We start from the raw sequence: 24,656 nt of genomic DNA on the forward strand, positions 1-24,656 counted from the left end.
TTATTTTTTATCATAAAATTTATTGGTGTCTAGTCTCCGTTATGGGAGAATGAGATGTTCTATATAAGCTGTCGACAGGTTAATCATTGACAGGGGCGGACACCCCTCTGTCACCCATGTACACTCCTCTGCACCACTCTGTCACCCCTGTACACTCCTCTACACCCCTCTGTCAACCCTGTACACTCCTCTACACCCCTCTGTACACTCCTCTACACCCCTCTGTCACCCCTGTACACTCCTCTACACCCCACTGTCACCCCTGTACACTCCTCTACACCCCTCTGTCACCCCTGTACACTCCTCTACACCCCTCTGTCACCCCTGTACACTCCTCTACACCCCTCTGTACACTCCTCTACACCCCTCTGTCACCCATGTACACTCCTCTACACCCCTCTGTCACCCCTGTACACTCCTCTACACCCCTCTGTCACCCCTGTACACTCCTCTACACCCCTCTGTACACTCCTCTACACCCCTCTGTCACCCATGTACACTCCTCTACACCCCTCTGTCACCCATGTACACTCCTCTACACCCGTCTGTCACCCCTGTACACTCCTCTACACCCCTCTGTCACCCATGGAAAAAAAGTGTGGAGCCTAATAGGTTTGTTTTGCAGGTTTAATGGTGAAGAATTGTGGCTGGAAGAAATTGTCATGATGGCGCAGACCAGATGGAGAAGGGAACGACGCTGATTAGAGAAGACGTCATTTGTGAGTTGCTGACTAAAGCAGCACTTTAATCTACAGCTAAATAGATATAGTGCATTTTGTGTATTGCGGCTCTTTTCCCACCCCTGCTTGGGTGAGGCTGAGGCCTCTAAGATTTATTAAAGAAATAGCACAGCAGCACAGGGTATTTCTGGAGGGAACTGTCATGAGGCAGACTGTCTGCCAGAAATACTCTGTGCTGCGGGGAAGCCTACTCCATCTTCTACCTTCCTTTCACTGCCCCCCTACATGATGGTACAGTCAGAGATATAAGTTATATTTCACATATAACTTATATCTCAGACTGTGCCATCATGTAGGGAGTAGTGATGAGCGGCATATGTCATATTCGAATTTGCGATATTTCACGAATATGAGGACGAATATTCGTCCTATATTCGTGAAATTCACATATTCGTTATATTTGTGCCGTTTTTTTCTACAATGCGAATTTTCGCCATGCGAAAATAATCGCAAAAATAATTGCCACTCGCGGACATGCTGGGAGTTGTAGTTCTCTTATACCTCCTCCTGTAATATCTTCTGATATCACATAATAACAGTCCGGACATGCTGGGAGTTGTAGTTCTCTGTAATGTTCTCTGATATCACATAATAAAAGTCTGCCACTCGCGGTCATGCTGGGAGTTGTAGTTCTCTCCTCTTATACCTCCACCTGTATGCAAATTATTTCCTGGAGCCAGCAGCAATATGGTTGGAAGTAATTTCAGCAAAAGTGAGGATAAACTGGGTTCACACTGCGTTTTACAAGTACGGTTCCCGCATACGGCAGGGGTAGGGGGGGGGCTGGGGTAGGAGCGGCAACCGCACGCAGCCGTATGCGGAAACCGTACTTAATATATTTCAATGAGCCGGCCAGAGTGAAACGCAGCCTCTGGTTGGCGGTTTCCCGACCGGTCATAAAACCGGGGTTGAACACAGTTTTAGGTACGGTTGGGAGACTGCATGCGGGCGAAAAATGAGCCAACCGGAGGCTGCGTTTCACTCCGGACGGCTCATTGAAATACATTAAGTACGGTTCCCGCATACGGCAGCGTGCGGTTGCCGCTCCTCCCCTTTTTTATTTTAAATCAACTGGCGCCAGAAAGTTAAACAGATTCTTAAATTAATTCTATTAAAAAATCTTAATCCTTCCTGTACTTATTAGCTGCTGAATACTACAGAGCAAGTTCCTTTATTTTTGGAACACAGTGCTCTCTGCTGACATTATAATAATAACTCTTTATTGATATAGTGCTCAGACCTATTTGTAGATGCTGTTCTTAGTGGTTTTTGAACCCTCAACACCAGTGCTGCAAGGTAACAGTGCTAACCACTGAGCCTCCATGCTGCCATTACTTTATATTTGCTAAAATGGACAGAAATGTCAGCAGAGAGCACTGTGGGCATGATGTCATCAGAATTTCTTCTGTAGTATTCATGCAGCTAATAAGTACAGAAAGGATTAAGATTTTTTTAATAGAAGTAATTTACAAATCTGTTGAACTTTCTGGCACCAGTTGATTTGAAAGAAAAAAGGTTTTCACCGGAGAACCCCTTTAAAATTATGATATAAGATCAGATAGCAGTGTTTTCAAAACAGTGTTTCTCCAGCTGTTGCAAAACTACAACTCCCAGCATGCCTGGACAGCTTGACATCTGGAGGCACCCTGGTTGGGAAACACAGGTGTGTAGGTAGGGTCGCCACCTTTCTTATAAAAAAAATACCAGCCATGCTATTTAGCATAATTAATAATTTATGCCTGACATCACAGGGCTGCGTTCCGTGAGTTTCGCCGTTGTCGTGGACTTCTGTGCAGCGGTGGTAAATAAATTAGTGAGCGCAGGTGGCCCTCAATTAAAATTGGCCAAGGGCTGTCCTGGCATGCTGGGAGTTGTAGTTTTGCAACAGCTGGAGGCACTCTGGTTGTGAAACACTGACCTGAGCTATCCACTACTATATAGTCCACCCTACTGGGAGTTGTAGTTTTGCAACAGCTGGAGGCACTCTGGTTGGGAAACACTGACCTGAACTATATATACTATATAGTCCAACATGCTGGGAGTTTTAGTTTTGCAACAGCTGGAGGCACCCCTGGTTGGGAAACACTGACATATACTACTGTATAGTGATGAGTGGCATATGACGTATTCGAATTTGTGGTATTTCGTAGTCCAACATTCTGGGAGTTGTAGTCTTGCAACAGCTGGAGGCACCCCTGGTTGGGAAACACTGACATATACTACTTATAGTGATGAGCGGCATATGCAATATTCGAATTTGCGGTATTTCGTAGTCCAACATGCTGGGAGTTGTAGTTTTGCAACAGCTGGAGGCACCTCTGGTTGAGAAACACTGACCTAAACTATATACTACTATATAGTCCAACATGCTGGGAGTTGTAGTTTTGCAACAGCTGGAGGCACCTCTGGTTGAGAAACGCTGACCTAAACTATATACTACTATATAGTCCAACATGCTGGGAGTTGTAGTTTTGCAACAGCTGGAGGCACCTCTGGTTGAGAAACACTGACCTAAACTATATACTACTATATAGTCCAACATGTTGTGAGTGATCTTATATAACGATCGGGCGGGCAACTTTCTATTGGTTGCTGGGGAGGTTGCTAACCTCTGACAACTGTGTTTGCAGAACTCTTATTGGCTGACAGGCATCAGAAGGGCGTAGAAAATATTCGCGAATATTCTAATGGTGAATATTCGCATAAACCAAATAATCCCCTCAGGAATCAGGATCTCACCTCAGGGTCTCTAATGAAACAAGTATTGCATGTATCCATCGCAGGAGATCACTACAATGTGCTCTGTGGTTAAAAAAAAAAACAAAAAACTAATATTCGTATTTGCGAATTCGTGAATATGCGATATTCGTGACAAATATTTGAATTTCAAATATTCGTGAGCAATACTGCTCTTGAGCCCTATTAGGGGTCGTGGGGGATTTTTTATTTTTTTAACTTTTTTTTAAACTTTTTTTTTTACTTTATTACATGGATTTCCCTACCTTTCCCTCTGGTTGATTCTGTCCCTGATCTAGGGAATCTTCAGGTCTCCTGAGGTGATCCGATGGGTGCAGATGGGTGCTGACTGAACCCAGCTAACGGTCAGCGCTGCAGAGGATGCCGTTTAACCCCTCCCCTGCCGGCTGCTAGCAGCTCTCCTAGGGGGCTGGCGAAATCACCACCTCCCCATAGATACAGTAGGTGATAGGGGGTGTATTCTACACCCCCGATCACCTTGTATCTCCGGGTCATCAGGTCACACGTGACCCTTAAGACCCGGAATTGCGCAAATCGCAAGTGCGATTTCACTTGCGATTTGCGCTGATCGCCGACATGGGGGGGTCTGATGACCCCCCTCGGCATTTGTGCGGGGTGCCTGCTGATTGATATCAGCAGTCACCCCAGTCTGATCCCTGCCCGGCGTGCGGCAGGGACCGGAATTCCCACAGGCATACCTGTACGCCCTGGGTCCTTAAGACCCAGGTACAGGAGGCGTATGCATACGCCCTAGGTCCTGTACGGGTTAAATGAGAACTCCGGGATGTAATAACTTATCTCCTATCCTAAGGTTAGGGGGTTCGACCGCTGGGGCCCCTCGCGATCTCCCGAATGGCGCCCCAGCTCCCTGCATGAAACAAGCATTTTCGATCACAGCACGAAGCTACAGCTGACACCCCCCCTGCATGCAGCATTATGGGAGAGACGGAGAGCTGGTTTCGGCAATCTCCGGCTCTGCCATAGAACTGCATGGAGGGGGCGTGTCGGCCGTAGCTTCATGCTGTGATTGAAAATGCTTGTTTCATGCAGGGAGCCGGGGTGCCGTTCAGGAGATCGCGAGGGGCCCCAGAGGTCGGACCCCCTGCGATCGAACACTTATCCCCTATCCTTAGGAAAGGGGATAAGTTGTTACATCCTGGAGTTCTCCTTTAAACTAAAGGGCTCTTGTTTTTCTTGTCCTGTGTTTTAAGATATTTTTTTCATAGACAATGATAGCAGGCAGGCCCAGGCCATGAGCTGTGTAAGGGGCCCCAAAATTTCTGATGGCAGCCCTGGTTCTGACATAAACGAAAAATAAATGAATACCCACATGTGACCCCATTTTGTAAACTACACCCCTCATGGAACAGAACAAGGGGTATAGTGAGCCTTAACACCCCACAGGTGACTGACGGATTTTTTAAAGAATGATCTGTGAAAATGAAGAATGTAATTTTTCATTTGCACAGCCCACGGTTTCAAATTTTGGGGGACATTTTCACCTATTACTCCTTGTGAAATTAAAAAATTTGGAGTAACATCAGCTTTTAGTAAAAAAAAAAAAAACATTTTTCATTTTCACGTCCAACTTCAACGCAAAGTCGTCAAACACCTGTGGGGTGTTAAGGCTCACTGTACTTCTTGTTATGTTTCTTGAGGGGTGTAGTTTCCCAAATAGTATACTATGCAGGGTGTTTATCGCTGTTCTGGCACCATGGGGGTTTCCTAAATGAGACATGCCCCGCAAAAACCATTTCAGCAAAATTTGCTTTCCAAAAGCCCAATATCGCTCCTTCCCTTTTGAGCCCTCTAGTGCACCCACAGATCACTTTACATCCACATATGATATTTTTCCTTACTTGAGAGAAATGGCGTTTCAAATTTTGGAGGACCTTTTCAACTATTACTCCTTGTGAAAATGAAAAATCTGGGGTAACATCGGCATTTGAGTGAAAAAAATAAAATTTTTCATTTTCACATCCAACTTTATCGAAAATTTGGCAAACACCTGTGGGGTGTTAAGGCTCACTGTACCACTTGTTACATTCCTTAAAGGGTGTAGTTTCCCAAATAGTATACCATGTGTGTTTTTTTTTTTTTTTTTTTTTTTTTTGCAGTTCTGGCACCATAGGGGTTTCCTAAATGCGACATGTCCCCCAAAAACCATTTCAGCAAAATTCGATCCAAAATCCCATTGTCGCTCCTTCCCTTCTGAGCCCTCTAGTGCACCCACAAAGCATGTTACATCCACATATGAGGTATTTCCTTACTCTAGAGAAATTGGGTTGCATATTTTAGGGGGCTTTTTCTCCTTTAACCCCTTGTAAAAATAAAAAAAATATGGGTCTACAAGAACATGTTAGTGTAAAAAAATGAAGATTTAGAATTTTCGCCTCCACTTTGCTGCTATTCCTGTGAAACACCTAAAGGGTTAACAAACTTTCTGTATGCCATGTTGAATACGTTGAGGGGTGCAGTTTTTATAATGGGTCATTTATGGGGTATTTCTAATATGAAGGCCCTTCAAATCCACTTCAAAACTGAACTGGTCCCTGAAAAATTCAGATTTTGAAAATGTTGTGAAAAATTTGTAAATTGCTGCTGAACTATGAAGCCGCCTGATGTCTCCCAAAAGTAAAAACATGTCAACTTTATGACATAAATATATAGTAGACATATTGTATATGTGAATCAATATATAATTTATTTACAATGTCTATTTCCCTTACAAGCAGAGAGCTTCAAAGCTGTAAAAATGCAAACTTTTCACATTTTTCATGACATTTTGGAATTTTTCACCAAGAAATTATGCAAGTATCAACGAAAATTTACCCATAACATAAAGTAGAATATGTCACGAAAAAACTGAATCAAATTCATAAGTAGTGTTGAGCGGCATAGGCCATATTCGAATTCGCGAATATTCGCGAATATATGTACGAATGTTCGTCATAATCGCGAATATTCGCATATTCGTAATATTCTCATTTTATTTTCGCATATGCGAATATTCGCGTGTTCGAAAATGAACATATGCGAAATTTCGCATATACAAAAATTAGCATGAGTGAAAATGCGCATATGCGAACATTAGCATATGCGAAAATTAGCATATGCAAATTTTCGCATATGCGAAAATTCGCACACCGGTCTCACACAGTAGTATTAGAGCCTTCTTACACCACATAAGCTGGAAGCAGAGAGGGATGATCACTGTGATGTGTACTGTGAAAAAAAAAAAAAAAAAACGAATATTCGTAATTACAAATATATAGCGCTATATTCGCGAATATTCGCGAATTCGCGATTATGCGATATTCGCGAATAAAATTCGAATTGCGAATATTCGTGAGCAACACTATTCATAAGTACAATATCCCAGAGTTATTAATGCTTAAAGTGACAGTAATCCGAACTGCCAAAAATGCTCTGGTCCTTAGGGTCAAAATGGGCTCGGTCCCCAAGGGGTTAAAATTCTTAAATTTTAATGGTCTCCTCATGCCAAATCCAGGCTGTGTCATTCAGCCAATATATGGTTTACTGATGCTGCTGGGTCTGGGCCTAAACATGTTTTATGGTAACATTAGCTACCCTAAATCTTCAATTTAAATTTCAAAATTTGTCTTTTAATCTTAGGGATTGTGAAGCCATGGTGTCTACTCATGCTGCTGTCAACTCCAGGCTGTGCCATACAGACACTATATGGTCTCCTCATGCTTCAGCCAACTCCAGGCTGTGTCATTCAGCCAATATATGGTTTACTGATGATGCTGGGCCTGGGTCTGGGCCTACATTTTTTTTATGGTAGCACTAGCTTACCTAAATCTTCAATTTAAATTTAAAAATTCGCCTTTTATTCTTAGGGATTATGAAGCCCTGGTGTCTACTCATGCTGCTGCCAACTCCAGGCTGTGCCAGTCAGACACTATATGGTCTCATCATGCTTCAGTCAACTCCAGGATGTGTCATTCAGCCAATATATGGTTGTTACGCAGAGCGCTCCGCACTGATTGGCGCCTGGTTCTAATTAGTGTGTTCACCTGTGCACTTCCCTATATAACCTCACTTCCCCTTCCCTTCCTTGCCGGATCTTGTTGCCATTGTGCCAGTGAAAGTGTTCCTTGTGTGACCCAAGCCAGTGTTCCAGACCTCTTGCCGTTGCCCTTGACTACGATCCTTGCTGCCTGCCCTGACCTTCTGCTACGTCCGACCTTGCTCTTGCCTAATCCCTTGTACTGCGCCTATCTCAGCAGTCAGAGAGGTTGAGCCGTTGCCGGTGGATACGACCTGGTTGCTACCGCCGCTGCAAGACCATCCCGCTTTGCGGCGCGCTCTGGGGAATATCAGTAGCAACTTAGAACCGGTCTGCCGGCACGGTCCACGCCAATCCCTCTCTGACAAAGAGGATCCACCTACAGCCTGCCGAATCCTGACAGTAGATCCGGCCATGGATCCCGCCGATGTCCCTCTGCCAGTTGTCGCTGACCTTACCACGGTGGTCGCCCAGCAGTCGCAACAGATAGCGCAACAAGGCCACCAGCTGTCTCAACTGACCGTGATGCTACAGCAGCTACTACCACAGCTTCAGCAACCATCTCCTACGCCAGCTCCTGCACCTCCTCCGCAGCGAGTGGCCGCATCCAGCCTCCGTTTATCGTTGCCGGACAAGTTCGATGGGGACTCTAGACTTTGCCGTGGTTTTCTCTCGCAATGTTCCCTGCATTTGGAGATGATGTCGGACCAATTTCCAACTGAACGGTCAAAGGTGGCTTTCGTGGTTAGTCTCCTGTCTGGGACCGCACAGTCCCGCACAGTCCCGCACAGTCCCGTACAGTCCGTACAGTCTTTCTTCGTGGAGATTCGAAGTGTCTTCAAGGAACCAGCCCGAGCTTCTTCTGCCGAGACTGCCCTGCTGAACCTGGTCCAGGGTAATTCTTCAGTAGGCGAGTACGCCATCCAATTTCGTACTCTCGCCTCCAAATTATCTTGGAATGACGAGGCCCTCTGCGCGACCTTCAAAAAAGGCCTATCCAGTAACATCAAAGATGTGCTGGCCGCACGAGAAATCCCTGCCAACCTGCATGAACTTATTCATTTGGCCACCCGCATTGACATGCGTTTTTCCGAAAGACACCAGGAGCTCCGTCAGGATATGGACTTTGTTCGCACTAGGCGGTTTCTCTCCCCGGCTCCTCTCTTCTCTGGTCAACTGCAATCTGTTCCTGTGCCTTCCGCCGTGGAGGCTATGCAAGTAGACTGGTCTCGCCTGACACCTCAAGAGAGGACACGCCGCCGCAATGAGAACCTATGCCTGTACTGTGCCAGTACCGAACACTTCTTGAAGGATTGTCCTATCCGTCCTCCACGTCAGGAAAGACGCACTCCGATCCCGCACAAAGGTGAGACAGCTCTAGGTGTGAACTCTGCTTCTCCACGTCTTACTGTGCCTGTGCGGATTTCTTCTTCTGACTCCTCCTTCTCTGCTGTGGCCTTCATGGATTCTGGATCTGCAGGAAATTTTATTTTGGCCTCTTTCGTTAACAGGTTCAACATCCCAGTGACCAGTCTCGCCAGACCTCTCTACATCGCCTCAGTTAATGGTGAAAGATTGGACTGTACTGTGCGTTACCGCACAGAACCCCTGTTAACCCCTTCCCGACCTATGACATACCTGTACGTCATGGGTGGCAAGGTGTTCCTGACCCATGACATACAGGTACGTCATGAACATTTTTGCCGCTACTCGCTGCATACCGCAGCGCCCGGTAAGATGGTGGCTATCACTGATAGCCAGCCATCTTACCATGTGACCACGGGGGGGTTTCATCCCCAACCCCCCCTCCCCCAGCGATCGCTGCTATCAGCTGGTCAAATCTGACTAGCTGATAGCAGCGTTTCGCTATCAGAATACTTAGCAGCGCGGTGTGTGAGTCCCGATCACGGGGATCAGGACACACACCGCTCTGCTAAGTGTCCCTGACCCGTCCCCCGGCGTCACTTACCCGTCCATGCGGTGTCCCGAGCGGTCCCGGCGCGAGCGGCGTCCTCCAGGCGGCCCCGGCGGCGCTGCGTCCCGGCGGTGAGTTTCCGGCAGCAGTGCGGCATCTTCATTGGCAGCAGTGAGATCGCCGTAAAGCGATCTCACTGCTGCCTCTGGGAGTTTCAAAACTGCAACTCCCAGCATGCCCAGACAGCCTTTGGCTTTCTGGGCATGCTGGGAGTTGTAGTTTTGCAACATCTGGAGGTCCACAGTTTGGAGACCACTGTATAATGGTCTCCAATCTGTGCTCTTCCAGATGTTGCAAAACTACAACTCCCAGCATGCTCAGTCTGTCCAGGCATGCTGGGAGATGTAGTTCTCTAACATCTGGAAGAGCACAGATTAGAGACCATTATACAGTGGTCTCCAAACTGTGGACCTCCAGATGTTGCAAAACTACAACTCCCAGCATGCCGAGACTGCCCAAGCATGCTGGAAGTTGTAGTTCGGCAACATCTGATCCTTCAGATATTGCCGAACTACAACTTCCAGCATGCCTGGGCAGTCTGGGCATGCTGGGAGTTGTAGTTTTGCAACAACTGGAGGCACACTAGTTGGGAAACATTGTTCGTTTCCTACCTCAGTGCCTCCAGCTGTTGCAATTGTTGCAAAACTATAACTCCCAGCATGCACTGACAGACCATGCATGCTGGGAGTTGTAGTTTTGCAACAGCTGGAGGCACACTGGTTTGGAAACACTAAGTTTGGTTGCAAAACACTTGAAAGTTTATTACTTAACTTAGTGTTTACAAACTAGTGTGCCTCCAGCTGTTGCAAAACTACAACTCCCAGCATGCACGGACAGCCAAAGGGCATGCTCGGAGTTTGCAACAGCTGGATGTTTGCCCCCTCCCCCCAATGTGAATGTACAGGGTGCACTCTTATGGGCGGAGGTTTACAGTGAGTGCTGCAAGTTTGAGATGGCGCAAATTTTGCGCTGAAGCTGAAACTCCCAGCGGCAAACTTGCTGTGAACCTCTGCCCATGTGACTGTACCCTAAAAACACTACACTACACTAACCCTAACCTAAAATAAAAAGTAAAAAACACTACATATACACATACCCCTACACAGCCCCCCCTCCCCCCCAAAAATTGAAAAACTTCTGGTACGCTACTGTTTCCAAAACGGAGCCTCCAGCTGTTGCAAAATAATAACTCTCAATATTGCCGGACAGATATTGATTGTCCAGGCATGCTGGGAGTTTTGCAACAGCTGGAGGCACCCTGTTTGGGAATCATTGGCATAGAATACCCCTATGTCCACCCCTATGCAAATCCCTAATTCAGGCCTCAAATGCGCATGGAGCTCTCTCACTTTGGTGCCCTGTCGTATTTCAGGTCAACAGTTTTGGGACACATATGGGGTATCGCCGTACTCGGGAGAAATTGCCTTACAAATTTTGGGGGGCTTTAACCCCTTATGAAAAGGTGAAGTTGGGGTCTACACCAGCATGTTAGTGTAAAAAAATAAATTTTTTACACTGACATGCTGGTGTTGCCCTATACTTTTCATTTTCACAAGAGGTAAAAGGGAAAAAAGACCCTCTAAATTTGTAATGCAATTTCTCCCGAGTACGGAGATACCCCATATGTGGGCGCAAAGTGCTCTGGGGGCGCACAACAAGGCCCAGAAGGGAGAGTGCACCCTGTACATTTGAGGCGATTTGCACAGGGGTGGCTAATTGTTACAGCGGTTATGACAAACACAAAACAATAAATATCCATATGTGACCCCATTTTGGAAACTACACCCCTCACGGAATGTAATTAGGGGTGCAGTGAGCATTTACACCCCACTGGTGTATGAGGGGTGTAGTTTCCAAAATGGGGTCACATGTGGGGGGGTCCACTGTTCTGGCACCATAGGGGCTTCCTAAATGGGACATACCCCCCAAAAACCCTTTCAGAAAAACTCACTCTCCAAAATCCCATTGTCGCTCCTTCCCTTCTGAGCCTTCTACTGCGCCCGCCGAACACTTTACATAGACATATGAGGTATTTCCTTACTCGAGAGAAATTGGGTTACACATTTTAGGGTGATTTCTCTCCTTTTACCCCTTGTAAAAATTCAAAAATTGGGTCTACAAGAAAATGTGAGTGTAAAAAATGAAGATTTAGAATTTTCTCCTTCACTTTGCTGCTATTCCTGTGAAACACCTAAAGGGTTAAAACACTTACTGAATGTCATTTTGAATACTTTGGGGGGTGCAGCTTTTATAATGGGGTCATTTATGGGGTATTTCTAATATGAAGACCCTTAAAATCCACTTCCAACCTGAACTGGGCCCTGAAAAATTACGATTTTGAAAATCTTGAGAAAAATTGGAAAATTGCTGCGGAACTTTGAAGCCCTCTGGTGTCTTCCAAAAGTAAAAACTTGTCAATTTTTTTTATGCAAACTCAAAGTAGATATTTTGTATATGTGAATCAATATGTAATTTATTTGGAATATCCATTTTCCTTTCAAGCAGAGACTTTCAAAGTTAGAAAAATGCAAAATTTTCAAAACTTTCATGAAATTTTTAGATTTTTTACCAAGAAAGGATGCAAATATCAGTGAAATTTTACCAATAACATAAAGTAGAATATGTCACGAAAAAACAATCTCGGAATCATAATGATAAGTAAAAGCATTCCAGAGTTATTCATGTTTAAAGTGACAGTGGTCAGATTTTCAAAAAATGCCCAGGTCCTGAAGGTGAAAATGGGCTGGGTCATGAAGGGGTTAATGTGCATTGGACCTCATCACAAAAAAATAGAATTTCTGGTCCTCTCTAACTGCACTTCTGAAATTCTTCTCTGACTGCTTTGACTTCAACGCCATTCCCCTACCCTTGACTGGACCACCTGGGAAATCAAGAACTGGGGTACTTTTTGCTCCAAAAAATGCCTCACGTCTGCTCCCAGTCCTGCCAGTCAAACCCCTATGGCTCCTCCTACACCAGGTCTCCCCAAGGCCTATCTGGACTATGCTGATGTTTTTTGCAAAAAAAAAGCAGAAACTTTGCCTCCTCACAGGCCTTATGACTGCCCAATTGATCTCCTTCCTGGTACTACTCCACCCCGGGGCAGAATCTATCCTCTGTCAGCTCCTGAAACACAAGCCATGACGGAGTACATCCCAGAAAATTTATCCGCAAGTCTTCCTCCCCTGCCGGAGCAGGGTTCTTCTCTGTCTCCAAAAAAGAAGGTTCCTTACGGCCATGCATCGATTACCGCGGTCTTAATAAGATCACTATAAAAAAACGCTATCCCCTGCCTCTTATCTCGGAACTATTTGATCGCCTACGTGGCGCTAACATCTTCACCAAATTGGATTTAAGAGGTGCATATTATCTCATCCGCATCAGGGAAGGGGACGAGTGGAAAACCGCATTTAACACCAGAGACGGACACTTTGAATATCTGGTTATGCCCTTTGGGCTCTGCAACGCCCCTGCTGTCTTCCAGGACTTTGTAAATTAAATTTTTCGTGATTTGTTATATACCTGTGTTGTGGTCTACTTGGACGACATTTTGATTTTCTCTTCTAACCTCGAAGAACACTGCCGTCATGTCCGCCTGGTTCTTCAGAGACTCCGTGACAATCAATTACATGCCAAGATGGAGAAATGTCTCTTTGAATGCCAATCTCTTCCCTTCCTAGGATATTTAGTCTCTGGCCAGGGACTTCAAATGGACCCAGAAAAACTGTCAGCCGTGTTAGATTGGCCACGCCCCTCCGGACTCCGAGCTATCCAACGTTTCTTGGGGTTTGCCAATTACTACCGACAATTTATTCCACATTTTTCCACCATTGTGGCCCCAATTGTGGCCCTAACCAAGAAAAACGCCAACCCTAAGTCCTGGCCTCCTCAAGCGGACGAGGCATTCAACCGTCTCAAAACTGCCTTTTCTTCTTCTCCCGTACTCTCCAGACCTGATCCATCTAAACCCTTCCCACTGGAGGTAGACACCTCCTCGGTGGGAGCCGGAGCTGTACTCCTACAAAAAAACTCTTCTGGACATAACGTTACTTGTGGTTTCTTTTCTAGGACCTTCTCTCCGGCGGAGAAAAATTACTCCATTGGTGATCGAGAACTGCTGGCCATAAAACTAGCCCTCGAGGAATGGAGGCACCTGCTGGAGGGGTCCAAATACCCAATTATCATATACACAGATCACAAGAATCTCTCTTACCTTCAGTTTGCCCAACGGCTGAACCCACGCCAGGCTAGGTGGTCGTTGTTTTTTGCCCGTTTTAACTTTGAGGTTCATTTTCGCCCTGCTGACAAGAACATCAGGGCTGACGCCCTCTCTCGTTCCTCGGATGCATGTGAAATGGAAGCCTCCATGCAACACATTATTCCTCCTGAGTGTCTGATCTCTGCTTCCCCAGCTTCCATCAGACAAACTCCTCCTGGAAAGACCTTCGTCCCTCCACGCCAGCGCCTCAGGATCCTCAGGTGGGGACACTCCTCACACCTCGCCGGCCATGCTGGCGTCAGAAAGTCCATCCAGCTCATCTCTCGATTTTATTGGTGGCCTACCCTGGAAGCAGATGTTGCTGATTTTGTTCGGGCTTGTACAGTCTGTGCCCGGGACAAGACTCCTCGTCAGAAGCCTGCCGGCCTCCTTCATCCTCTGCCTGTTCCTGAGCTACCATGGTCTCAGATTGCTATGGACTTTATAACAGACCTGCCTTTATCCCATGGCAACACAGTCATTTTATTCCACTTCCAGGTCTTCCTTCTGCGCCACAGTTGGCGAAACAATTTTTTGTGCACATTTTTCGCCTTCACGGGCTTCCCACGCATATCGTCTCGGATAGAGGCGTTCAATTTGTGTCGAAATTCTGGAGGGCCCTCTGTAATCAGCTTAAAATCAAATTAAATTTCTCGTCTTCCTATCATCCCCAATCCAATGGACAAGTGGAGAGAGTTAACCAGGTTCTTGGTGACTATTTGCAACATTTTGTTTCCTCCCGCCAGGATGATTGGGCCGATCTTCTACCCTGGGCCGAATTCTCATACAATTTCAAAGTCTCTGAGTCCTCCGCTAAATCCCTCTTTGTGGTGTACGGCCGTCACCCTCTTCCCCCCCTCCCCACTCCCACGCCTTCTGGTTTGCCCGCTGTTGATGAGGTTACCCGGGACTTCTCCACCATCTGGAAAGAGACTCAAAAATCCCTCATACAGGCCTCATCCCGGATGAAGAAGCATGCCGACAAAAAAAGAACTCCTCCTGTCTTTGTTCCTGGAGACAAAGTGTGGCTCTCCGCCAAGTATATCCGCTTCCGTGTCCCCAGTTATAAACTGGGACCACGTTATCTTGGACCCTTTAAAATCAAGTGCCAAATCAATCCTGTCTCCTACAAACTCCTTCTTCCCCCTTCTCTCCATATTCCTAATGCTTTTCATGTCTCTCTCCTTAAACCGCTTATCCTTAACCGCTTCTCTCCCAAGGTTGTTGCTCCTACTCCTGTCTCCGGGTCCTCAGATGTCTTCTCGGTTAAAGAAATTCTCGCGTCTAAAACGGTCAGAGGTAAAAAAAAAATTCTTGTAGATTGGGAGAATTGCGGTCCTGAGGAGAGGTCATGGGTACCCGAGGATAACATTCTCGACAAGGACCTAATTCACAAATTTTCAGGTTCCAAAAAGAGGGGGAGACCCAAGGGGGGGGGGGTACTGTTACGCCGATCGCTCCGGGTCCTCGCTCCTCCCCGGAGCGCTCGTAGTGTTCTCCTGTTCGCAGCGCCCCGGTCAGACCCGCTGACCGGGAGCACTGCGATAATGTCCCTAGCCGGGATGCGATTCGCGATGCGGGACTCGCCCGCTCGCGGTTCGCATCCTTGCCCGCTTACCAGACTCGTTCCCCGTCTGTTCTGTCCCGGTGCGCGCGGCCCCGCTCCCTGGGACGCGCGCGCCGGCTCTCTGATTTGCGCCTGTTTCTAATTAGTGTGTTTACCTGTGCACTTCCCTATGTAACCTCACTTCCCCTTCCCTTCCTTGCCGGATCTTGTTTCCATTGTGCCAGTGAAAGCGTTCCTTGTGTGTCCCAAGCCAGTGTTCCAGACCTCATGCAGTTGCCCTTGACTACGATCCTTGCTGCCTGCCCTGACCTTCTGCTACGTCCCACCTTGCTCTTGCCTAATCCCTTGTACAGCGCCTATGTCAGCAGTCAGAGAGGTTGAGCCGTTACCGGTGGATACGACCTGGTTGCTACCGCCGCTGCATGACCATCCCGCTTTGCGGCGGGCTCTGGTGAATACAAGTAGCAACTTAGAACCGGTCCGCCATCACGGTCCACGCCAATCCCTCTCTGACACAGAGGATCCACCTCCAGCCTGCCGAATCCTGACAATGGTTTACTGATGCTGCTTGGACTGGGCCTAAACATTTTTTATGTTAACACTAGCTACCCTAAATCTTCAATTTAAATTTCAAAATGTGTCTTTTAATCTTAGGGATTGTGAAGCCCTAGTGTCTCCTCATGCTGCTGCCAACTCTAGGCTTGGCCATTCAGACACTATATGGTCTCCTCATGCTTTAGACACCTCTAGGCTGTGTTATTCAGCCAATATATGGTTTACTGATGCTTATGGGCCTGGGCCTGGACCTAAACATTTTTTATGGTACCACTAGCTAAAATAAATCTTCAGTTTAAATTTCAAAATTCATCTTTTAATCTTAGGGATTGTGAAGCCCAAGTGTCTACTCATGTTGCTGCCAGCTCCAGCCACTATGGGGGACATTTATCAAGGGGTTTTGTCAGGTTTTCTTTACTATATATGTGGCAAAATTGTCGCAACTGTGAAGGACAAGAAAAGCAACAAAATTCAAACTTGCTTACGTAGTAAATTTTTCAAAATGGATTTACTTTAGTCAGGTATTTATTAACTGCGACAGTTGCAGCTGCGCAATAAAATGTCGCAACGACCGTAAAAATTGACTATATTTACTCCAGCTCCAACATGGAGCAGGAAAAGCTACTGCTGCCCGGGCCCCGACATACTTTCTCCCGGCTACCCTCACTTTGCTACAGGGACACTGCAGTGATTTACATCCCACCCCTCTCACCTGCCAGCGTCACACAACTCCCATCTGTCTGCTAACTGTTACAAGACTACAAGTCCCAGCTTGCCCTTACAGTGAGGACACGCTGGGAGTTGTAGTCTTGTAGCAGCGGGAGCTGAGCGGCACGAGCGGGAGACAAGGGGGGGATATATATCAGTGTCCCCATCATTATTAAGTGAGGGTAGCCGGGAGGCAGTATGAGGAGCCCAGGTGGCTGCACTGTAATGGCAGCCCGGGCTCCTTATCACATATACCGGCGCTGCAGACTCCAAAATCCCCTGCTGTCATTTCACATTGATGGCCAGTAAAAGCAGCCAATCACAGGACCCGACCGGAACATTAGGGGATATAGGAGTCTGTCAGGGGGGAGTCTGTCGGGGAGTCTGTCAGGGGGGGTCCGTCAGCACCCCCCCGACGGCTTTCACCTCCGCTGTGCCTGTCCGTAACACATACCCCCCCCCCCCCCCCGGCCTTCACCTGCACTGTGCCCATCCCCCGCCCCCACCAGCACCCCCCCCCCCACGGCTTTCACCCAAATCCCCCTCCCCTCCGGCCTTCACCTGCACTGTGCCCGGCTTCCGCTCCCACGTCTTCGGTTGCTCCGGCCTGACATTCCTCCATCAGTGACGTCACTCGCAGGGTGCCCGGAGAGAAGGAGCGCTGTGCTGGATGGGTGAGTTTGTGTCTCTGTCTCTCTGTCTGTCTCTATCTCTGTCTGTGTGTCTCTGTCTGTGTGTGACTGTCTGTGTGTGACTGTGTGTGTGACTGTGTGTGACTCTGTGTGTGTGTGTGACTGTGTGTGACTGTTTGTGTGACTGTGTGACTCTGTGTGTGTGTGTCTGTGAGTGTGTTGTGTGTCTCTCTGACTGTGTTTGTGTTTGTGTGTGTGTCTCTGTGTGTCTCTCTTTGCAGGACTTCAACTCCGATCATGCCCTTACTGTAAGGACATGCTCGGAGTTGTAGTTGTGCAGTGCAGGCGGATGACTAGCTTGTCCCCTGCCCCCAGCTGCAGGACTACAACTCCCAGCATGGTCTTACTGTAAGGGCATGCTGGTAGTTGTAATCCTGCAGCTGGGGGCAGGGGACAAGCTTGTCACTTTCCCACACATCTCCTGCACCACACAACTACAACTCCCAGCATGTCCTTACTGTAAGGGCATGCTGGGAGTTGTAGTCGTGCGGGGCGGGAGATGTGCGACCAGGTGATAATAAATGTACCAACCCATTTTTTGTGTTTTCTTTTCTCTTCTTATTTCAGATCCGTGTATCCTGTGGACTCCTTCGGATTCGGTGGACTACTTCGATGATCAGCGTTTTTCTTTGTTTGATTTTAATAAAATGGTTAACGAGGGCTTGTGGGGGAGTGTTTTTTGTAATACATTTTTTTTTAAACCTGTTGTGTTTTTTCCTTAATTTATTTGACAGGCTTCGTAGTGGAAGCTGTTTTATAGAAGGAGTCCATTACTAAGCCGGGCTTAGCGTTAGCCACAAAAACAGCTAGCGCTAACCCCCAATTGTTTCCCCGGTACCCAACGCCACAGGGGTGCCGGGAAGAGCCGGTACCAACAGGCCCGGAGTGTCAAAAATGGTGCTCCTGGGCCTAGGCGGTAACAGGCTGGCGTTATTTAGGCTGGGGAGGGCCAGTAACAATGGTCCTCACACACCCTGGTAACCTTAGGCTGTTGCTGTTTGGTGGGTATTTGGTTGGCATTTGGTTGGCATAGAAGACCCTATGCGTTTAAAAAAAAAAAAAAACGCATAGGGTCCCCCTTATTTTTATTCTCAGCCAAATACCCACCAAACAGTAACAGCCTGACGTTACCAGGGTGGGCGAGGACCATTGTTACTGGCCCTCCCCAGCCTAAATAACGCCAGCCTGTTACCGCCTAGGCCCAGGAGCGCCATATATATATATATATATATATATATATATATATATATATATATATATATATACATATGAAAAGTCCAGGAATCACAGCACCAATAGGTCAAGGATCTTCATAAGCTGGTTTCTTTATTCACCCCAAAAGTTACAACGTTTCGGCAACAATAGCCTTTATCAAGGCTATATGCTTGATAAAGACTATTGTTGCCGAAACGTTGTAACTTTTGGGGTGAATAAAGAAACCAGCTTATGAAGATCCTTGACCTATTGGTGCTGTGATTCCTGGACTTTGCATACACTAACACAAGGCTGGCTGCCTGGGTGTTTCACATGCACGGAGGTTGGTCCCCGGTGCTGTCTCACGCCAACTCTTGTATATATATATTTGTGGTCAGGACTTTGAACCGTGCATGGGCTTACCTGTTAACTCCTGCCAAGGCCACCAGCAAGAAACTAGATTTTCCAAGACCTAACACAAAACTCTACTTATAACATAGAACAGCGGTTGAGGTGTGCCTGAAAACCGCGTCGAGGGTCCGCCTATAGAGGGCAAAAATACACCACCAGTTAGGGTAATTAAGTATCATTTATTTATAATGCCAAAAATTTAAATGCCTCTGCCATTTCCCTTGAGGGAACTGGGACATAAGTGGTATATGCATCGGAACGCCACCTCCCCAACTTCTGGATGACATGTACAGGCACCTTGTGCCTGGAGGCCGCCGATGCTGCTCCTATGCGGAATGAGTGACCTGAGAACTCTCTGGGGTTGTGTCCTAAATTGCGAAGCAGCGTGCGGACATGCGATGTGAAAAGAGAAGTGGTAAGAGCACCCCCACCGAAAGGCGACTCCGGAGGCTTATCATGGAGGAACTCAACCAGTTGTGCCAACACCGCCACCGGGCACCAGTTGTTGCCTGAAGGAAAATACTTAACCACCGCCCCCCACCTGCAAGTTTTTGTGACGGACAGTGAAACTTCGAACCAAGAACCCTGCCACCTTAAATGAGCCTTCTGTGGATGTGTCGCTCCCCGCCTGACACATGAAAATTCACCCGGCCGGAGGAAGCCATAGAAGGCTAGATAAATGGCAGATTTGATTATCAGACTGCGCTCAAAGCCAAACGGGTTATTGGCTAATGCGTCGGACATGGCTCGGAACAGCTCGCCGCTGATCGGTTTCCTGAGAGGTGGCGCTGTGGCGCTACGAGCCACCACCCCTCTGAGCGCAGCCTTGACAGCCTGAGATGATAGGATAGATAGCCTGTCTGGGTGGGATAAAGAAATGAAATGCTGAATGCCCGAAAGGTAAGATTTAATAGTGCTATGAGACAGGTGCAGAGAAGAGTGGCAGAAACCGATGAAAGATAGAATGATAGTGGTGTCGTAAGAAAAGGGGATGCTATGTTGCGACAGATATGACCTAAAGGTGTAGTGTGCTGCATGATAGGCCTTTCTGGTATTGGGGGCTAAGGCGTCCGACATTAACTCCCGGGCAACCTGTGTGTAATAATTTAGTCCAAGATTAATTGTGCCAGGCAAGGGGGTTGTGTTCCTACTGCGTCTGCTTGCGGAGCCACCTGTGAAAAGAGATGGAAATTAGCCCTGGACAGAGCATCTGCGGCCGTGTTGTCTACCCCCGGTATGTGTCTGGCTACAAAATTGAAGTTGTGTTGTAAGGACACCCAGACTAGCCTGCGCATGAATGACATGACAGTAGCATGCCTGGAACTGCCCTTGTTGACTATGGCAACTGTCGCCTGATTGTCACACTGAAACTCCACCGTCTGCCCTGACCACTTGTCGCCCCATGTCACTGCAGCTGCTACAATGGGGAAAACCTCAAAAAGTGCCGAAGTGCTGCTGAAGCCTGCCAGAGCCAATACCTGCTTGGACCATTGGCCCGCCATCCACCTGTCGCCCCACACTGCACCATAACCGGTGGAAGATGACGCATCGGTGCAGATCTTGGGGGACAACTCGGAGGCTGGCGGGACAAACATAGCCGTCCCATTCCATTGTGCCATGAACCTATCCCACATGTTCAGGTCAGCCAGGGCTTGGCAATCTAACCAAACCCTACTGTGTTGATGAGGGACACCATGCAGCAAAGACAATATTCTGGATACGAACGCTCTGCCCTGCGGAATTGCTCGCATAGCAAATGCCAGCATTCCCAGCAAGCTCTGCAACTCGCCCTTGGTCGTGACCTGGGAGACCGTGTACTTGTGGATAGTGTCTCTGATACGGTTGAGTTTGTCAGTGGGCAAGCTGACTTGCATTGCGACTGAATCTAGGATTACTCCCAGAAAGGTGAGACATTTAGTTGGACCGACCGTTTTCTTGGGAGACACTGGCACCCCAATATCAGTGAACAGTTTCAGCAATCTGACCAACTGGTCCGGCTCTTCCCTCGGGCGACTGAGCAGAAGAAAGTCATCCAAATAATGGATGACCTGGCTGCATCCAGAGACATTAACCAGCAGCCAGTGCAATGCCTGGGCCAGTTGGTCAAACAGCCACGGGCTGCTCTTGCATCCGAAAGTCAACTTGGAAGCAAAATAATATGCCCCCTGCCATTTGAGCCCAAACCATTGCCACTGGTCCCTGTGCAATGGCAGCAACTTGAAGGCATCAGTGATATCCGCCTTCGCCATCCAAGTCCCTGGGCCGAGCGCCAAGATGACCTGAATAGCCTGGTCTATGGAAGAATAATGCATGCTAAACTCCTCGGATGGAATGAGAGAGTTGATACTGGGGACAAGTGACCCATGAGGAGCCGACAAGTCAAATATCAGTCTCTTTTTCCCATTGAACTTGCCTGTTACCACCCCTACCGGACTGACCCTCCAAGACCTGAATGGAGAAACTAACAAGGGGCCAATCATATAACCTTTCATTAGCTCAGCATTTATTAATTCAGTGACAACAGCGGGATCGTTTACGGCAAACAGCAGATTGTCGCATTCAAATGTGGCCTGCGGCAGTGTGACCATGCCGGTGTGGAAGCCTCTATCAAAACTATTGACCAACCACTGGACCCAATCTGGGTCCGGGTGATCCGCGAGCAGAGCAGCCAGGACTGGGGTACGTACCCTGCCTAGTCATGCTGGCCCTTTCTGCCTACCTGCAGAGCCCGGATGTGCCCTGAAGCAGTAGAAGCAGACGTGTAATAACCTGCAATTGCTGAAGTTGTACGAAGACATGTTATAGTTGTTACAAATTTGTGAGCCTCCGAGATAGTGTACTGGACGGCCCCACTTATCCACAGAAGGTGCGGACCTGCTGAAACTGTCCGTGGAAGTGGACGGTCTGGTGGCGCCCTGCTCGCCCTGTTGAGCCAGCCCTACACACCACGCCGTAGTATGCGTGATTGATTGACAGGCAGCACATGCGGGGAATTTGAGATTTGCGAAGTGGCTGCAGAACATCTGTGAATCTTCGATGCTCCAGTCTGTGAGGTACCCATCTTGGCTGAAGGCCGCCGCTGCCATGGCTGAGAAACTTCTATGATAATCGTAGAAATGGGTACCACCGTATTTGTATGCGTATTCAGTAACCCTCAGCAAATACAGGTCGAGCTCCTCTCCGCGCTCCGGCCTGGCTGAGCATATTACCTCCCTGTATTTGCTGAAGGCAATCACAAACTCGTGGATATTTAGCTTCCGTTTCAGCCTGGTGTCCTTACTCTTAAGGACAACAGATAAGTCAGCGCACGCTACCGTTCTAGTGTCCTCAACGTCGAAGGCAGATAGCAACAGGGCCGCCAAATTGATGTCCTTCCCTTCCAGTATGTCCTTTCTCAGGGCCGCTGGGACAAAATGGACTGGTGACACCCTTGGTGGCCCAGAGCGCCTACCTGGGTTGCCTACCGGAACAGGGGCAGACATCTGTGTAGGCGTTGGCGCCTGCAATGCTGCTGGAGCTGGGGGCCCCTGAATGCCCCTTCTCTCCAGAGGATCCAGCCTGCCCAGCATGGAAGTCATCATTGCATGCAGTTCAGAGAGGGTGGACTGGCCCGAGGTCCCCTCCTGACTGTCGCCAGCCCCCTGATCCGCCATGAGGAGTTTGTACAACTCTGCTTTTCGGGCGGTTGCTGGAAATGGAATTGCCCTCTTGCGCAACTCCTCCACCAACTTGGGGATCGTCCAAGCCCTGTAAGCTGCAGAGGAGGGCGTCCCTCGCACGGAGCTTCTAGCTGGTGTATCAGGGATGGACATCGGGTCCTCTATGTCTGACACGTGAGACATGACCTGTCCGGGCCGTAACGGGTGCCGGGGAAAAAAACGGTAATCGTGAGTCACCAGATATAAGAAACGTGTACCCCCCTTGCTGAGTACTGACTGACCTTACCACCACTGTAACACAACAGTAAGACGCCTGAAACGAACAGCAAATCGACTGTAACCCTGCAAACAACCGAATACATACTTAATGTTAGCTTACAGCTGCAGACTGCCCGTGCAATGTGGCCGAACCCAAGAATGCTGACCGTAGTGCCAGTGCGACCCAGAGTACCACCTGAATAGTTTGAAACGAGTCCTGACCGTGTGTCTGACCGAGAACTTGTGCATGACGCGTATAGTCATGAATAATTAAACCGTGAACACCTCCTGACTGCGAGTCAAGATTACAGTGTGCACCGTTTCTAACTAACTAGCGATGGCTCTGAAGACGTGTCAGCAACCACCGCAGGCAAGTGGTCACCCTTGAAGAAGAGTCAAGATCGCAGTGACCACTACCCGTGTAAACGAAATGCTCTGTATGCGTGACAGTAGCAATGACGCCTTGAACCCTATCTGACATGTCGAGTCAGATATACAGTGATTCAGGGCCTATTTCTAATAGCAGCAGTGCGTAACATTAACTAATGTAACAGGAGTATTAAGCATTTGACTGAAATGACGTGAACTAGCGTCTGCTAGCGAAAGTGATGACCACCGAGAAACGTGAATAAATAACATGAACAACTGCCGTACGGTTGGTACTGACCGTAGCCAAGTTTGCAATGACCAGGAACGTAACGACCACCTAACTAGATACAGCCCACCTAATCTGCAAGAGAAACTAACAGTGTTTTAACCATATGGGTTACGCGCCACCTACCACCTCTAACCCATACATGCTGGCACCCCCTAGCCCCCCCCCTATGCCTGAAACTACGCCAACCCCACTAATTACTTGACTACCCCAAGCCTCTGACCCGGTACCCCGATATGCATGACCCCCCCCTAAACCGAAGCCACAGAAATATGGATTATAGTATTAACTTACAAGCTGCCCCTTGTCTGCGACAGTGCATGTGTCAGGAACTGTGGCCTGACACCGGTGCACCATGAGCCAGCCCCTTATTACTGCATGGTACCAATACACTCTGTAAGCCTAACACATTTCCTCACACACATTTTTTTTTTTTCAGCGCCACCTGCTGGCCATCCGTGGAGCTATACCGCCGGCTCACTGGCATGCTGTGACTCCGCCCGTTCAGAGCCCCGTGTTACACGTGAGACGCCGGCACAGGGAGACCCACGTGGGTCGCGTCTCCCCGCGTCTGCCATGCCGCCAGCTGCCGCTGGATCCAGAGGCCGTGTTCACTGCGGCCAGCCCGGGCACGCGCTGCACCGACGGACCGCCGCCTACATACCACGCTGGGTGCCGGAGCCTGCCCGCCAAACGAGGGGAGCAATAGAAACAGACCAGGGCCCCAGTAAAAGAAACCTGCCGGTCACCCGGCACTTACCTGCACCACCACACACCTGACCCAGAGTACGCAACGAAAGAACCCCCGCAATTTCTCCAACCCAGCATACGCCCAGAGGGAGGGGCCGATGGATGTTAAATAGCCAAAGCCCCTCCCACAAATTCAGCCTGATAGGCTTCCCACATATATATATATATATATATATATATATATATATATATATATATATATATATATTGCTGCAAAGTGGTGTTCTGTAGTCATTATTTGGTTTTTGCTTATGTGTGCTAAAAAAAATGGTATTTAAAAGTGGTTTATTGGTTTTTGCTCATGTAAGCCAAATTTATAAACCCCCTGTGATAGTGTGATAAATATGTCATACATAAGCAAAAAAATAGCAAGAAAAAAATGACTACAAAACTTGCTTACCAAAGCAACAATGATAAATGTCCCCGTATATGGTCTCCTCATGC

At 47.9% G+C, this 24,656-nt stretch overlaps 1 protein-coding gene across 1 annotated transcript in view; it reads left to right on the forward strand.

The window, feature by feature from the left end:
• The window catches only part of LOC130291911 (protein kinase C epsilon type-like), a 226,882-nt gene that overhangs the window by 51,760 nt on the left and 150,466 nt on the right, over positions 1–24,656 (forward strand). The window lies entirely within an intron of this gene.

The sequence above is a fragment of the Hyla sarda genome, chromosome 9 (assembly GCF_029499605.1).
Source record: "Hyla sarda isolate aHylSar1 chromosome 9, aHylSar1.hap1, whole genome shotgun sequence".
Classification (NCBI taxonomy): Eukaryota; Metazoa; Chordata; class Amphibia; order Anura; family Hylidae; genus Hyla; species Hyla sarda.